The sequence below is a fragment of the Schistocerca gregaria genome, chromosome 1 (assembly GCF_023897955.1).
Source record: "Schistocerca gregaria isolate iqSchGreg1 chromosome 1, iqSchGreg1.2, whole genome shotgun sequence".
In the NCBI taxonomy this organism is placed as follows: domain Eukaryota; kingdom Metazoa; phylum Arthropoda; class Insecta; order Orthoptera; family Acrididae; genus Schistocerca; species Schistocerca gregaria.
In genome coordinates, this window is record NC_064920.1 from 625,204,828 (window position 1) to 625,219,895 (window position 15,068).

Consider the following 15,068-nt stretch of genomic DNA (forward strand, 5'->3'; position numbering starts at 1 on the left):
ATAATACTAGCGCCAACAGTGGACCAAATATTGAAAAGAAAGTAAATGCGATAATCTTAGTAAACTACTAGTTGATGCCAAAAGCACACTGAACATTTAAGTAAAACCCATGGAGAAGAAATAAAAACTTTGAGATTCGCCGATGATATTGCAATTCTGTCGGTGACAGCAAAGGACTTGGAAGATCACTTGAACGGAATAGACAATGTCTTGAAAGGAGGGTATAAGATGAACATCAACAAAAGCAAAACGAGGGTAATGGAATGTAGTCGAATTAAGTCGGCTGATGCTGAGGGAATTATATTTGGAAATGAGACACTTACAGTAGTAAAGGAGTTTGGTATTTGGGGAACGAAATAACTGATGATCGTAGAGAGGATATAAAGTGTAGACTGGCAACGGCAAGGAAAGCGTTTCTGAAGAAGAGAAATTTGTTAACAACGAATATAGATTTTAAGTGTCAGGAAGTCGTTTCTGAAAGTATTTGTATGGAGTGTAGCCATGTACGGAAGTGAAACATGGACGATAAACAGTTTAGACAGAAGAGAATAGAAGCTTTCGAAACATGGTGCTACAGAAGAATGCTGAAGATTAGACGGGTAGATCACATAACTTATGAGGAGGTAATGAATAGGATTGAGGAGAAGAGGAGCTTGTGGCACAACTTGACTAGAAGGGATCCGGTTGGTAGGACGTGTTGTGAGACATCGAGGGATCACCAATTTAGTATTGGAGGGCAGCGTGTAGGGTAAAAATCGTAGAGGGAGACCAAGAGATGAATACACTAACAGATACAGAAGGATGTAGGTTGCAGTAAGTACTGGGAGATGAAGAAGCTTGCATAGATAGAGTAACATGGAGAGCTGCTTCAATCCAGTCTCAGGACTGAAGACCACCACAACATGCTTTTTTAAAACATAACTAGGCCGTGGCGGCCTTCATATTTTAAATCTACCACTCTGCGCACCAGAGAACTAACGTTTCCTCGCCTCAGGGAGCACTTATCAACTAGAGGGTGTGGACGAGCAGCCGTCAGCGCCGGCGGTTGCTGTCAGCTGCATGAAATAGTACTCGGTTCTGCTGGGAGTGATACAATGTGTGGGGCTAGAATTTGATCATGTTGACCGTTAGTAATTGGTACGAGGCCTGTTGACACGGCGGATCTACGACGTTATTCCCTATTGCACATTATTGTAAGCGATCTTGTCACTGTGTATTCCTTGAGCGCCAAAATTTATTTCATTTGAAAGTTGAAGTCATTTTCCTCTCATCTGGGGATTCCGTTTGTATAAAGTAATGTACGGAGAATGTTGCTGTGGAGACTGATTAATTAGGTGCCGGCCTTTGGATTATGGGATTACCGTGTTATCGGTCACCCAAGTTAGCTTGGAGCTGCTTAAGCGCGTTACACATGCTAAGTCAGGAGAAGACGACATTGGGGTTGTCTGGGTTTGTTTCCTGTCACGGTATCTTGCCTCCAGGTACTGGGCAGAATCAAGTGACAGCAACGCCTGGGATGTGGTTCTGGTAACAATATTGTTGGCTCTCACTTTCAGCAGTAACTCTGATCAGATGAAAATATTTAAAATTTTATAAATGATTGGTGACTCATTGTGCGGGGAACTGGTCGACTTTTGCGGAGGTGGTGCCTGCTGAGGGAATCCTTTACTAACTGAATACTCTATCACGGGTGACTGTGAAAGGGGCTAGTGGTGCAGAATTTTAGACGCTCGCTTAGTCTGTTACAGTCTTACGGCTGTTGTGACGCACCAGAAGACACTGAACCTATCGTCCCCACAGTTCTCTTGTGGACCTGCCGCCTGCGTGCATCGGCTAACATCGTCTTCGCCGAGCTTACCACTTCCTGTATCGCATCACGCCGCAGAGAATTAAGTTACGTATCCTCGTTACAGGCTTCTGCCACAATAATAGTAATATTTTTGATTTATTTCCCGTTTTTTTTAAAAATTATCCTGGATGTGTTTCGATGAATGGAAGCTTAGAAGTTTCACTCTGTTGGGTTAATGTTTTACAGCGCCGTGGACAGCAGTGACCCAGGTTTAAATTTTTGAACAACAGCGGTTGGTCGTTTCTTAGTTTGTTCAATTTCTTAAGAGTTTTATTACCTACATTGGCCAAGTTTTCTTAATTAAAAGGACTTTTAGACGTGGAGGGAATATATGAATGGGATGCATTTATAAGTAAGGGCTACATTACCCATCACGTTCTTGGTTCCATGTTAGTTGGGATAACTGCTTGTAGATCTGAGTTATAGCGCAAGATTGTAGAAGGACAGTTAGTCCTTTTTTATTGGAATAATTACGCTGCATGTTGGCACCGATAGTTTTTCCCTAAATGGATGAACTCAAAATTAGAGTAAATCCTGTTAATTATTGTTCATGTTTTATTTGTTCTTAAATTTTTAAACATATTTTGATTCACCTTATTTTGAGTGTATTAAGTGGAAATGGCTGTTTGATATATCAGAAAGTTTGCCTATTGCAAAGCTGAATGTTTCTACTTGATAATATTTTTAACAAATTCGTACAAATGGTGAATGACGTTTACTTGAACTCCGGTCCAGTCCTTCAAGGTACCTTGAAGGCACTATTTTATTTTAAGGGGGGCTATTCTCCAGACTGAACGCTGAAAGGCTCCAGACTGAACGCTGAAAGGCATAATCAGTCTTAAATGATGTTGATGATGATGGGGGTATCCTCATAGAACATCATCGTACTACAGTACTCTAGCCGGGGCCACAATGAATAAAAAACAACGCCGTCAGGAAACCAAATGCTTGGAGAACAACTCTACCTGAATGTCGATCAGGCACAATCTCGCGTTTCATTCACTACCGTCACAACAGTTAAAAGTCGTATGGATAGCGTTTACCGGTAAAAGCAGGCTAATTCCACTGGAAACAACTGACAATCACACTAGGATGTAACCATCAGTTCCACATCCACATTGTCGTTATGTGACATGAGTCTTGAGCCACAGCAGCATCCTCTGTACACAGCTACGCAAGCGTGAGTGAATGAATGAGAGAGAGAGAGAGAGAGAGAGAGAGAGAGAGAGAGAGAGAGAGAGAGATACAAACAGTGCCGGATGCCTGTCACTTGCCAACTAGTCTTGCTGTTTGCCAAAGCACTCGGAGGCTGCACTTCCTGCACTTTCGTCGTTGCCATGTATCGGTTGAGTGACCACTGAAACCTAGCACCAGCTGACGCTACCTCCACTTCTGCGTTGTCAAAAGAAAATCTGCTGCCACAATAGCACTTACATCGACACTACACTGGATAACGGGAGTCGTCCCCGACTGTCTCAGTGCTATAATACCTGGCATACAGGCAAAAGTGGTTCACTTGCGTGAGACTTTCCCGAAAGTCACATAGATATAGTTTCACTGGGTGTTTACTTGGCGCTGAAAACAGTGTCCTGTTTAAGGAACGAGTGACAGCGATGAACCACCACTGAGCTACAAGTGACTGCGAACACTCGACCGAAGCATAGGCATTCCCGTTGCAAAAACTAAGGTTTGTTATTAGGTAATAGCCTTCTTCGCAATTCAGAAATGTACAAGAACACTTACAGTGATTCCTAGCAATCTTCACTAACAATCTGTTAAGGAAGCCACCAGAGAACCGTAACATGAAACAGCTTGAAAGCAACACGGGAGTTTCCATCATATATGCCAGCCACTGACGAAAGAGAGGGAATTCTCTTACCCTGCATGAAGAATGGCAAGTGTGATTATAAAGTGTCGATTGTTCGCTGGATGAGATTGCATACTGAGCTCTCTAATGAGAAAGGTTAAATGATCGGAAATACAGTACCTTGGAAGATAGTGAGAGACAACAAAGAACGCCACCAACCAGGAGCAGCGACACAGTAGGAAATGATAGCAAGTAATCAGGGGAAGGGACAACAGGGGAGGCGAGGGAAGATTTCAGTCAGTGGGATACCTGTCAATATTGGAAGACAACAATCGATCGATAACTGAGAGGAGAACTCAAGAGATACCCGAGCAGAAGTGATTAGCGTGCTTTTGCACAAAAAGTTCTGACTTTGCCTTCTGTAGGTGCGTTTTTAGTCGACTCAGTTCTCCAGAAATTGAGTTGGATCTCTACATTCATTCCAGTGTCTATCATTACTTTGTGATGTATTTATTTTCAATTCCATGACAGATGGTCCTTTTTGCGGTGCGATGGTTGAATCTGTAAGGGCCCCTCTGCATTTCCCTTGGCTGACTTCAGCTACCAAATATTACATAGATGTCGCCCATGCGAGATAATAATAACTGTGTACAATAGTCGCCGTGAACTAGGACAGTAACACTGCATCGGTCTCTGACCCGCCCTGTACCTGACGGCCGGCCGGAGTGGCCGTGAGGTTCTGGGCGCTACAGTCAGGAGCCGAGCGACCGCTACGGTCGCAGGTTCGAATCCTGCCTCGGGCATGGAAGTCTGTGATGTCCTTAGTTAGGTTTAATTAGTTCTAAATTCTAGGCGACTGATGACCTCAGAAGTTAAGTCGCATAGTGCTCAGAGCCATTTGAACCATTTGTACCTGATGACGGATACGGGAGGAAGCTGCCCAGGGTGTCACCTCAGAGCCGCGGAACACAGTTATTTGATGACAGCCGATCATCTTTATCTTCTATGTGACATAAGAGGAGAAGATCACATTTAAACAACAACGTACCAGCCACGCATACGGGCACTTAAAGTGAACTGTATCGATTGGTGAGATGAGGTGGTTTATTCCCTCCCAACAATTTCCCAATTTCTGTGTCGATGCTTAGATAAAACGTAACTATGATTATACACTGAAGTGCCAAAGCTACTGGTGTAGGCATGCTTATTCAAGTACGGAGATATGTAAACATACAGAATACGGCGCAGCGGTGGGCAATCCCTATATAAGGCAACGAATGTTTGGCGCAGTTGTTAAATCGGTTATTGCTGCTACAATGGCAGGTTATCGATATTTAAGTGAGTTTGAAAGTGGTACTATAGTCGGCTCACGGAGCGATGAAACACATCATCTCCAAGGTAGCAATGAAGTGGTGACTTTCCCGTACGACCATTGCACTGTCAGGAATCCGGTGAAACATTAAATGTCCGACATCGCTGCAGCCGGAAAAAAAATCCTGCGAGAATGGGACGATCGGCGACTGAAGAGAATCGTTCAACATGACAGAAGTGCAACCTTTCCGCAAATTAATGCTGATTTCAGTTCTGGCCATCAAGTGTCGCCACGCGAACCATTCAACGAGACATCAATGATATGAAATTAGAATTATATTAACACCTTCAGGTGTTGACGGGCGTTGATATATATCAAGGGGGAATGCGTGCCCCGACCGGGACTCGAACCCGGGATCTCCTGCTTACACGGCAGACTTTCTATCCATCTGAGCCACCGAGGGCATAAAGGATAGTGCGACTGCAGGGACTATCTCGCGCACTTCTCTCACCAGACCCACACTCACCTTGTCTGTCCACACACTACTTTCGCAGTGTCCCACCCCAACACACCCATTACTCGTGGAAGACATTCTTACCAAGTCGCGTAAGAGTTCTGGGAATATGTGTGCATCCGCACAGGAGGAGGAGGTCATGGCCGGTTTTGCCAGAACGATATAATCATATGGATATGGTCTTGTGGAGCCGAATGCCCACTGTATGCCCACGACACAAAGCTTTACGCCTCGCGTGGGCCCGTCAACACTGAAATTGGACTGTTGATTATGGGAAACATGTTGCTTGGTCGAACGAGCCTCGTTTCAATTGTATCGACTGGGTGAACGTGTACGGCTATGAAGACAACCTCATGAATCCATGCAGGTCAGCAGGGGACAGTTCAAGCTGTTGGCTGTTGGTTGTTCTGCAATGGTGTGGGGCGTTTGCAGTTGGAGTGATATGGGACCCTGATTAGATACGATCTCACAGATGACACGCATGTGAGCATCCTGTGTGATCACCTGCATCTGTTCATGTCCAGTGTGCATTACGATGGACTTGGGCAAATCCAGCAGGACAATGTGACACCCCAGACGTCTAGAATTGCCAAACAGTGGCTCCAGGAACACTCTGAGTTTAAATACTTCCCCTGGCTACCAAATTTCCCAGACATGAGCATCATTGAGCATATAGGGGATGCCTTGTAATGTGATGTTCAGAAGAGATCTCCACGCCTCGTACCGTTACGGATTTATGGACAGCCCTGCAGGATTCATGGTGTCACTTCCCTTCAGCACTACTTCAGACATTAGTCGAGTGCATGCCGTATCCTTTTTGCCGCACTTCTGTGTGTTCACGGGGGCCCTACTAGATATTAAGCAGGTGTACCAGATTCTTTGGCTCTTCAGTGTATTTGCATTGTTAATGTGAGAACGATAATAGTAAACATTTCCACTTCATGACATCTTAAAATATTGCTCTTTTAGTGTAAGAAAACAGCTATTTTGGTTTCTTCCGCCGACAATTGCAATCTGAAAATTTTGTATCTTAAATCAAAACTATGTGACCAATACCTACAAAGTATGCGGTTCAGACATCAAGAGAATTTTAGGAAGTGGCAAAAACGGGAGATTCACGAATTTCGTCACAACGAAAGTAGCCAGTCGTAATATAGGTCCATCCTATAAAGCCTTATGACCGCTTGCTTTCTCTTTGGGTTAATAATGTTAATGCCTACTGTGAAACAGTAAAGCAAAACCGATTAATCTTCCTGATGAAGAGCGCTAGGCGATCTGTGCGGACGCACGAGAACACTCGCCCATCCACAGCTGAGCCAGCATTACAGGCGATACACTCCCACGTGTTGCCCACAAACTCATTTTCCGATCGTACGCCAACTGACGTTTTCCTGATGATAGCCCATTGCGTCCATTACATTTTCCTAGTGACAACAATTTTCATACACTAGTTCGAAATGCAGGCTTCTACTACGAATGAATGCCAAATTTAGTTCCACAGTTTGACTCACGTCTAAAGTAAGGCCCAAACGTGTTTAGGAGTAAACCAACGGTTACTGCATCTGTTGTACTTAACGTTTCAAAATCTATAACGTCCAGGTGTCTTGGCCACTATTTTCATTATTTACGAAAGTCACTTTACAAAATTTTAGCAAAAGTTATTTATTTCACAAAACAGTGTCTAACAGATCGTTTGAATACCATACGATGTTGCACTGCCTGTGTTATTCTGATTACGATGCGAAGTTCCTTTGGACACCCCTGAATGTCGAAAGGGACAGGCACAGCGGCGACTACAGCCGTTATGAAATATATTAAATGAATTTTCAATTCAGAATAAGGACAACCTTCAGCTGTAGAACTGAATGACGACAGTGAAAATGAAAATTTTTGCCGGACCGGGACCCAACTACGGATTTCGCACTTCTCGAGAGCGGCCGGCTTAACATTTGGCTATCCGCTCGCGGCTCACGGCCAGACCCGAACGTCCATGGTCGTCATTCCACTCTACAGCTGATGGATGTCCTTATTCTCAATTCCGGATTCATTTAATGTATTTAATGGATCTCACTGGAAGACGCCGCTGAGTTGCATTAGAGTGTATAAGGCAAATTGTCTCTTAAGAAACAATTTTTGCCAGTTGACATCGTATAAGTCACTAGCATCAGCAAAAGTTCAAAGAAAACATTTTATAATAATTCATAAAGTGTAGCTGTACCAGCCCTCTTATAAAGAACAGATGACGCCCATGCATCTCCACATTTGTAAAAAAAACTACTTTTTTTGTAACACACTGTAAAGTGATGGCCATGAATTGTTTACTGATGAAAAGTTTTTATATAATGCAACGATGAAAATGCAACGTGTAAGAGTACCATGCATCGAACCACCCCCCCCCCCCCCTCCCCCTAGCGGTTTAGTCCACTTGGTTTCCAATTTGTTCCTTGGCATCAGTTTGCACTTGTCGCGTGACTGAGAATGTTGACGGAATACCATGGCTGGCTCTGAGCACTATGGGTCATCATTCTTCTAGAACTTAGAACTACTTAAACCTAAGTAACCTAAGGACATCACACACATCCATGCCCGAGGCAGAATTCGAACCTGCGACCGTAGCGGTCAATTGGTTCTAGACTGAAGCGCCTAGAACCGCACAGGAATATCATGTACCTGATGAACAATTTTATGCTATGGCCTAACATTGGTAAGCTAGGAAACACCATATTCTACTTCTTACATTATGTTGCAAATCTTGGTGAGATGTAACGTAAATCCGTATCTTTGGATATAAATTTTGTGTTGAATGTTACAGCTGTTGGAAATGATGGAATGTCGAAACGCGTAAGGTGATTTTTTATATAATAAAAAGTGTGGTCAAGACATTTGAAAGTTATTAAACTGCATCAAAATGGCCGCTTTGTCTAATAGAGTTTTCGTGAAAATTACAACGGAATGTATAATATTTTCTTTCTATTTGCAACCTTACTTGATCTTGCTTTTCAGGTAACTCTGGCAGAGCCGTAGATCGTTCCGTAGGTTTTCCGTAGGTTAAATAACAGGACACACAAACTGTTTTATTGCTTTATGGTGTATCTTTAGTGCAATCAGACAAAGGCGAATCAGGAGCTGACCTACGGTCCTGTGTTAGAAGCAGAGAAAGCAGTGGGCAGTTCTTCGCTGCAGCGCTGCCTGTACCCTCAGGCTGATGTCAAATGTCATGACTGTCTACTTGATTCTGTTCTGTTCTCTCCAACCTATTGCCTCCACTTGCTCTGTACACAGTCTGTCCGCTACGAGACGCTGCACGGCAGAGGTTCACTTCTACGCTGACTGAGCATTCACCCCTCCTGCACTGTAATCTACTTGAACAGCGCTCTCTGACGTAGAGAGAGCACGGTGAGTGTCGTTGCAGAGTTTATCCGTCTCTTACGGAGGCTGCACAGGCTTCGTAGACGAGACGCTCGACCGTCTATCCAGCCATCCTTACTATCTTCTGTAGTTTCCCTAAATTTAGTTCAGGCTGGGAGAGATCCTACTATAAAATTGTGGCCGACTATCTTCACATCCTCTTCAAACTGAACATGTAAGCATGCGTGTACCTGTACATGTGAATCAAGTTGAAATTTTTTGCCATGAACTGTTATAATATGACGTGTTCAGTCGCCATTAAAATTGAGCCACGGAGGCAAATAAAATAACAATACGCTCTGCTGCCATTGCTACTACGACTACTAATAATATTACTACTAGGTAGATGCTCCCCTTGAAGTTCTTCCATAAATTAAAATTCTGTGATGTTTCAGAATTTTTTAATTGCTTCAAACTTCCACCTGTAGCAGACCTGTCATGTGAGCTGTTCAAACAGCCATGCAGTACTGCTCCATTTGACGGCTAGACAGCTTTCTCATCAGCAGTATGCCCCATTTCTGGTTCCTCGACAACACTTTGTTTGTATCTCTTACGGACTTCAGTGAAATTCACTTAACTGCAGGAATGTTGCATTTCAGCTTGTGTAACTCATAACTTTTCCTCGACAGACGGTTTACTTCTTTTTTCAATTCCTTACTTTCACCTTAGTAGCTTGAAGTCAAAGTTTATTTCCTATGTGTAAGATAACTAGAATGATTCTTTACTGCTCGACAGTCCGATGTACTCTTCACAAATCTAATTTGTCTGCCTAACAAAAATACCGCATGTTGCTCAAGTCCACACAGGGTGTCGGCGGCGCTTCCCGTTGCATGCTGTTGTTGGTAATTCGTTTCCCTTACACGTAATCAATAGGGTAATACTACAGAGCAGCCAATGAGAATCGCGGAATCTAATGACTTGTTTAAGCGGAAAATACCAAATGATAATTTTTGTTTTCGAGGTGGAGAGCGCGACATTGAATCTTATTGATCTGGTTACTATGGATCGAAAATTTGGTTGCTTGTTTCCTTATGTGTTTCCTATATTGCATGTTTCTCGGAATATGACTGGATTTCTTGGGATATTGTTCCTCATTGCAACGTTGAGTTGGCGAAACCAGCGAATGTGAATGCAAGAAAACTGGTTGTAGTGACAGTATGATCAGTAGCGTAGCCTGAGGTATACGTTAGGTTGAAATGTTAGAGTTTGGTTGTGAGTTGGAGAAGTCACACTGCACAAGCTATCACGCCAACTAATTTCGTATGCTAATGTCGAAAGCTCATTGGTTCCGCGATCTTGTCACATCATCCGATTCATTATTCGTCGTGCTCACTTCTCTCCGTTCTTCGCGCAAATAATTACCAGCTGCAGCACTCGACGAAAAAGCTGCCGACATCGCAAGGACGCTGTTGCCATCGTTGCACACCTCTTGTATTTTCTTATTAAACTGCGGCACTGACATGACGGAGGACTGAATGACAATGAACCTTTCTACAGAAATGTTACAGTTTTTAATGATCAGAATCTCCACCTATGTGTATTTGCCTAAAATCTCCGCTAAACTTTTGCTTCAGATTATGAGTGGATTTACGGAGCTCCGTTTATCGCTATTTATTAGTTGAAGAGTGGAAATAGAGAACGTTCTAAGTGCCATTTTCCCCACAAAACGTACAATATTTTCACAGCTCTTGCGTTCTGGGTACTCTATTGCTTGTATCTGGACATGGCTTAGGTGTCAAACCGTGGAGAAAGTTTTTAAAACATGCGTAGCAAAAGGCACGTGGCCTTTGTACCAAACTGGTCTTTCCTCCGCAGTTAGGAAATTTAAAAGGTGGATGAAGCACTTTTGTTGACTACAGTTCCACTAGATAAAAACCTAATGCTTGTATTACCAAAAATGAAACGCAATGAGGGAGTGTGAATGCCACTCGGAACAAAAACTTGCCTCCTGCTATTTTGTCAAAATAGACCTCGGCTATGTACGCGGTAAAACTGATTTTGCACAGAAGAAAACAGAAACTCACCACTGTTAAAATCCTATTTATTTACGCAAATAACGCCTTCACCGGTTTCGAGCCAACAAGTTCATCTTCAGATTGCTGTTCATACTTCATTTTTCGTTACTTACCTTTAGTTGTTGGAAAAAAAAACAACCTCCCGAAGACGAACCTATTGGTTCGAAAAAGTGGTATTTATGTAACGAAATAGTGTTATTCACAATGGCTAGTTCGTATTCTGTTCTTTGCAAGAATCAACTTGTAAAAACATACTTATTAAGAGAAACAATCTGTTTTTTGGTATGACACAACGTACTTAATACAGTATTCATTTTCTAGTTTGCCTCACTACTTTTTTGTGGCGATGCACTGACCAGCACTGTTCTGTCGTCCCAGACTAGCTTACCTACGTTTTGGATACAAATCCCGTATGTACAAACAGGGGTAGTGTGTCTTTACACTCCTGACAAATGTTGGATGTGACACTTAAAACGGTTCTCATTTACACTCCTCAGCTGTTGTAACAGGCAGCCAGAAAGTATCATTTTAACTGTATATACATGGTTCCTGAAAGAAATAAAGTTTTCTGCATCATCTGTTTTTCATTACCTACAACGTTTCGGCTGTGTAGCAATTTTCAAGGAAATTATCGCAACTAAATTGTGTAAGCAAGGTCTTCAGTGACAGTGTCTTGAATTTGCACTTATTAACACACTGACTAGAACCGTTGAAATCACCGAAATTCTGCCTAAGGAAGGCGCCAAACTTCTACAAAGAAAAGCGTACCAAACTAGAAGAGTGAAAGAGATACTGAAGTCTAACAGTGACTGCGAATTGCCTCTGAAATACGGTGAAAGAAACAAAGCACTATAGCACTGTTACTAGAAGAGTTCGGCACATGCACAAGCTCTGACCGTTGGTCTAATCCAGAATCTCGCCACGCGCTCCGTTGGACCTCGGTCTAAATAACATATTCGTTCTGGTCTCACACACGGATTACGCAATACGCTCTGTCCCTGCTTTTATGAGGCTCCGGACCACATTGCGTATTCAGAGTTCTGCGGGCAACACAGAGAATACTGAGCAGCAAGCGCCCACAACTTCTTGTCGAGTTCTCGTTATGCAACACGCAAGGTGGTTAGCACTCTAAGCACAGCATTGTTATACGCTGAAGTGGGTTACACAATGCCTTCTGCGTATCAGGTCTCATCTCTTAACTATTTGCGTAACAAATGGAATGCGTATGGAGAATTTTGTAAATACCGTCGTACATGTAAACAATTCAACAACTATTGTCGTGATTCGCTTTTTTATTGTCAGTGTCATGGGACACCACACAGTCGTTATTCTGCTTCGTATTGTTCTAAAACATCTTCAATTCTCGACGTTCCTATACCTTTTCTGATATCTTCTTCAGATTTCACTGGAGTTCCTGAAAGGCGGAGTGCTGAGCACCAGCGACACCAATGAATTCTTGAAGATCCTAGCAGAGGGAGCGCTGAGGAATTTTGAAGAGGAATATGCCGCTAACAACTCATAAAATCTAATCATCAAATCCACGGAAGCCCACATACACCTTCTGGTACAAACAAGTTAAGAATCCCGAAGGGAAGGAGGGAAGGAAATGAAACTTCACAGACAGAGAAGGTCTGTGAATTTCAGTCATTACAATATGAAATCAAATTTATGAATAAATTGGTAGTATGAGCCAACAAATCAGAATGAAGCTGCACCCTTTTCTGACGTGGATGCATGCACTGGTCTGGTCGCGAACGATGTCGTAAGGCCATATCCCGCCACCAAAGTCATACACCCCCCCTCCCTCCCTCCCCCCCCCCCCCCCCCCCCCAAACGTTGCTCCACTCCCGGATCACGCGAGGGAGAAACGACTGTCTGAACGCCTCATTACGAGCCCTAATCTCCCTTATCTTGGAATGGTAATCATTACGCAATTTGAAAGTAGGTGTTAACAATATATGCTCTACATCCTCGGCGAAGAGCAGAGTTTGAAATTAGTGAGCAGCCCCTTCCGTTCAGCGCGTCGTCTATCTGCAAGTGTGTCCCACTTCAAACTTTCTATGATATTTGTAACGCTCTCGCGATGGCTAAATGTACCAGTTACGAATTTTGCCCCTCTTCTTTGGACCTTCTCAACCTAGTGAATCAGACCCAAATGGTAAGGGTCCCATACAGACGAACAATACTCTATGACTGGACGAACTAAAGTATTGTAAGCAATTTCCTTTGTTGAACGATTGTGTCACTTACTTGAGTAATCTGATCGTTCCGTTTAAGATCATTCGAATAGTCACACCCAGATAATTGACGGATGTTACCGCTTCCAAAGATTGAGCATGAATTTGTACTCGTACAATAATTGGGATTTTCGCCTTGTCATACGCAGTAGGTCGTACTTACTAATATTGAGAGATAACTGCCAGTCATTACACCACGCATTTACTTTCTGCGAATCCTCATTGATTTGTTCACAACTTTCGTGTGGTACTACTTTCCTGTAGACTACAGCATCACCGGCAAGCAGTCTAATCCCGCTGTCAATACCATCAACTAGAACGTTTATGTAAATCGTAAAAAAGCAGGGACTTACTACGGTGCCGTTGGGCACACCTGATGTCACGCTTGTTTCTATTGAAGTACCCCCATTCAGGACGACATACTGCTCTCTGACTCTCAGAAAACTATATCCAATCGCATATGTCATCGGATATACCGTAAGTGCGCACTTTTCGGAACAAGCGACAGTGCGGAACAGAGTCGAGCGCCTCTCGAAAGTCGAGGAAAATGGCATCGATCTTGGAGCCGGTATCTAGAGCCTGTTGTATACCATGCACAAACTGGTCCCAGATATCCTGGATACTGGCTGTGGGACAGAGATGACGTAACTGTAGGCTAGGACAGATCTGGATATCTCTCTGGGTACGAAAGTACCTCAAAATTACGCTTAAAGTTCACGGAAGTACGTGCCATTTGTGGAGGAGCGTTGCCCTGTTGGAAAATAGAAAGACGATACTGCGCATGACAAGTGCCTCAGTAGGACGTAAGATCCCCGCGACGCACAGCTGTTCCATCACAGTTCCCTCAGTCATTAATAGCGGTGACCTGTAATCATACCCGATGGCTCCCCGCAGTATGACGCCAGGAATGACACCGCTGCGCCTCTTCAAAACATCAGGAGAATGGAACCTGTCTTCAGGTCAACACCGTACTTGTCGGTGACGGTCATCCAGGGTAGTGCAAAACCTTTGTTCATCGCTGGGAATTAACGTCATTCATCACCAGCCCACGCCACCTGGTCACGGCACCTGTGCAAATGCAGCCGTTTCTCTCTCTCTCTCTCTCCCTATCCCTTTTTTTTTTTTAAAAAAAAAAGAAAAGCGGCAGCCTACAATTCTATCATCTGGCCTGGCCAAACGGAGACCCCTTTCAAATTGTCAGGTGCTGACACCGCTCTCTCACATGAGCACACGGCATCACAGCGTCCTCCACAGTGACCACTTAACATCTGACTCAGTTCATATTCCTTATATACCCTACAAGACCTATACAACACGATACCGTTCTACCAGGTCGCAGAGAATTGGAGCTCTAATCATTTAAATAAGATAAATCCACTTAATTTGTAAGTAACGTGTTACTACCACCACTGGTTTTGGTAAGGATTTTTCCATCATCGGGTGCTCCACACTGCAACAAGAAGGAAGGGCATGGAATAACACAGTATGAACATTGAAAGACAAAACAGTTTATGTCTCGGTTAACTGACAGTTATTCAAATAGTTTGCAACTAAAGGGTGTGTGATGGGCGGGCCAATTAATCGTAGTACATTTAGCTCACACTTATTTGACACTATGATATGCAACAACAGACATGGTGAAACTCTCAACAAAAAAAGTAAAATAAAATAAGTGAAATTCCGTACATGCAGTCAGGAATTTATATAACAAGAAGTGAAGGTAGTGACTGTCGATGTGACGACCACACCGGAAGCTTGTTTTCCACTAGATTAAAAGAGCACCAGAATAAAGTTTATTCTAAATTGGACCTAACTAATCATCTAAAATTTTAGTCATTCACTCTGACATTAGTAAAAATCTTGATATTCTCCAACTTCACCGGCGGCAGTAGCCGACCGGTTCTAGGTGCTTCAGTCTAGAACCGC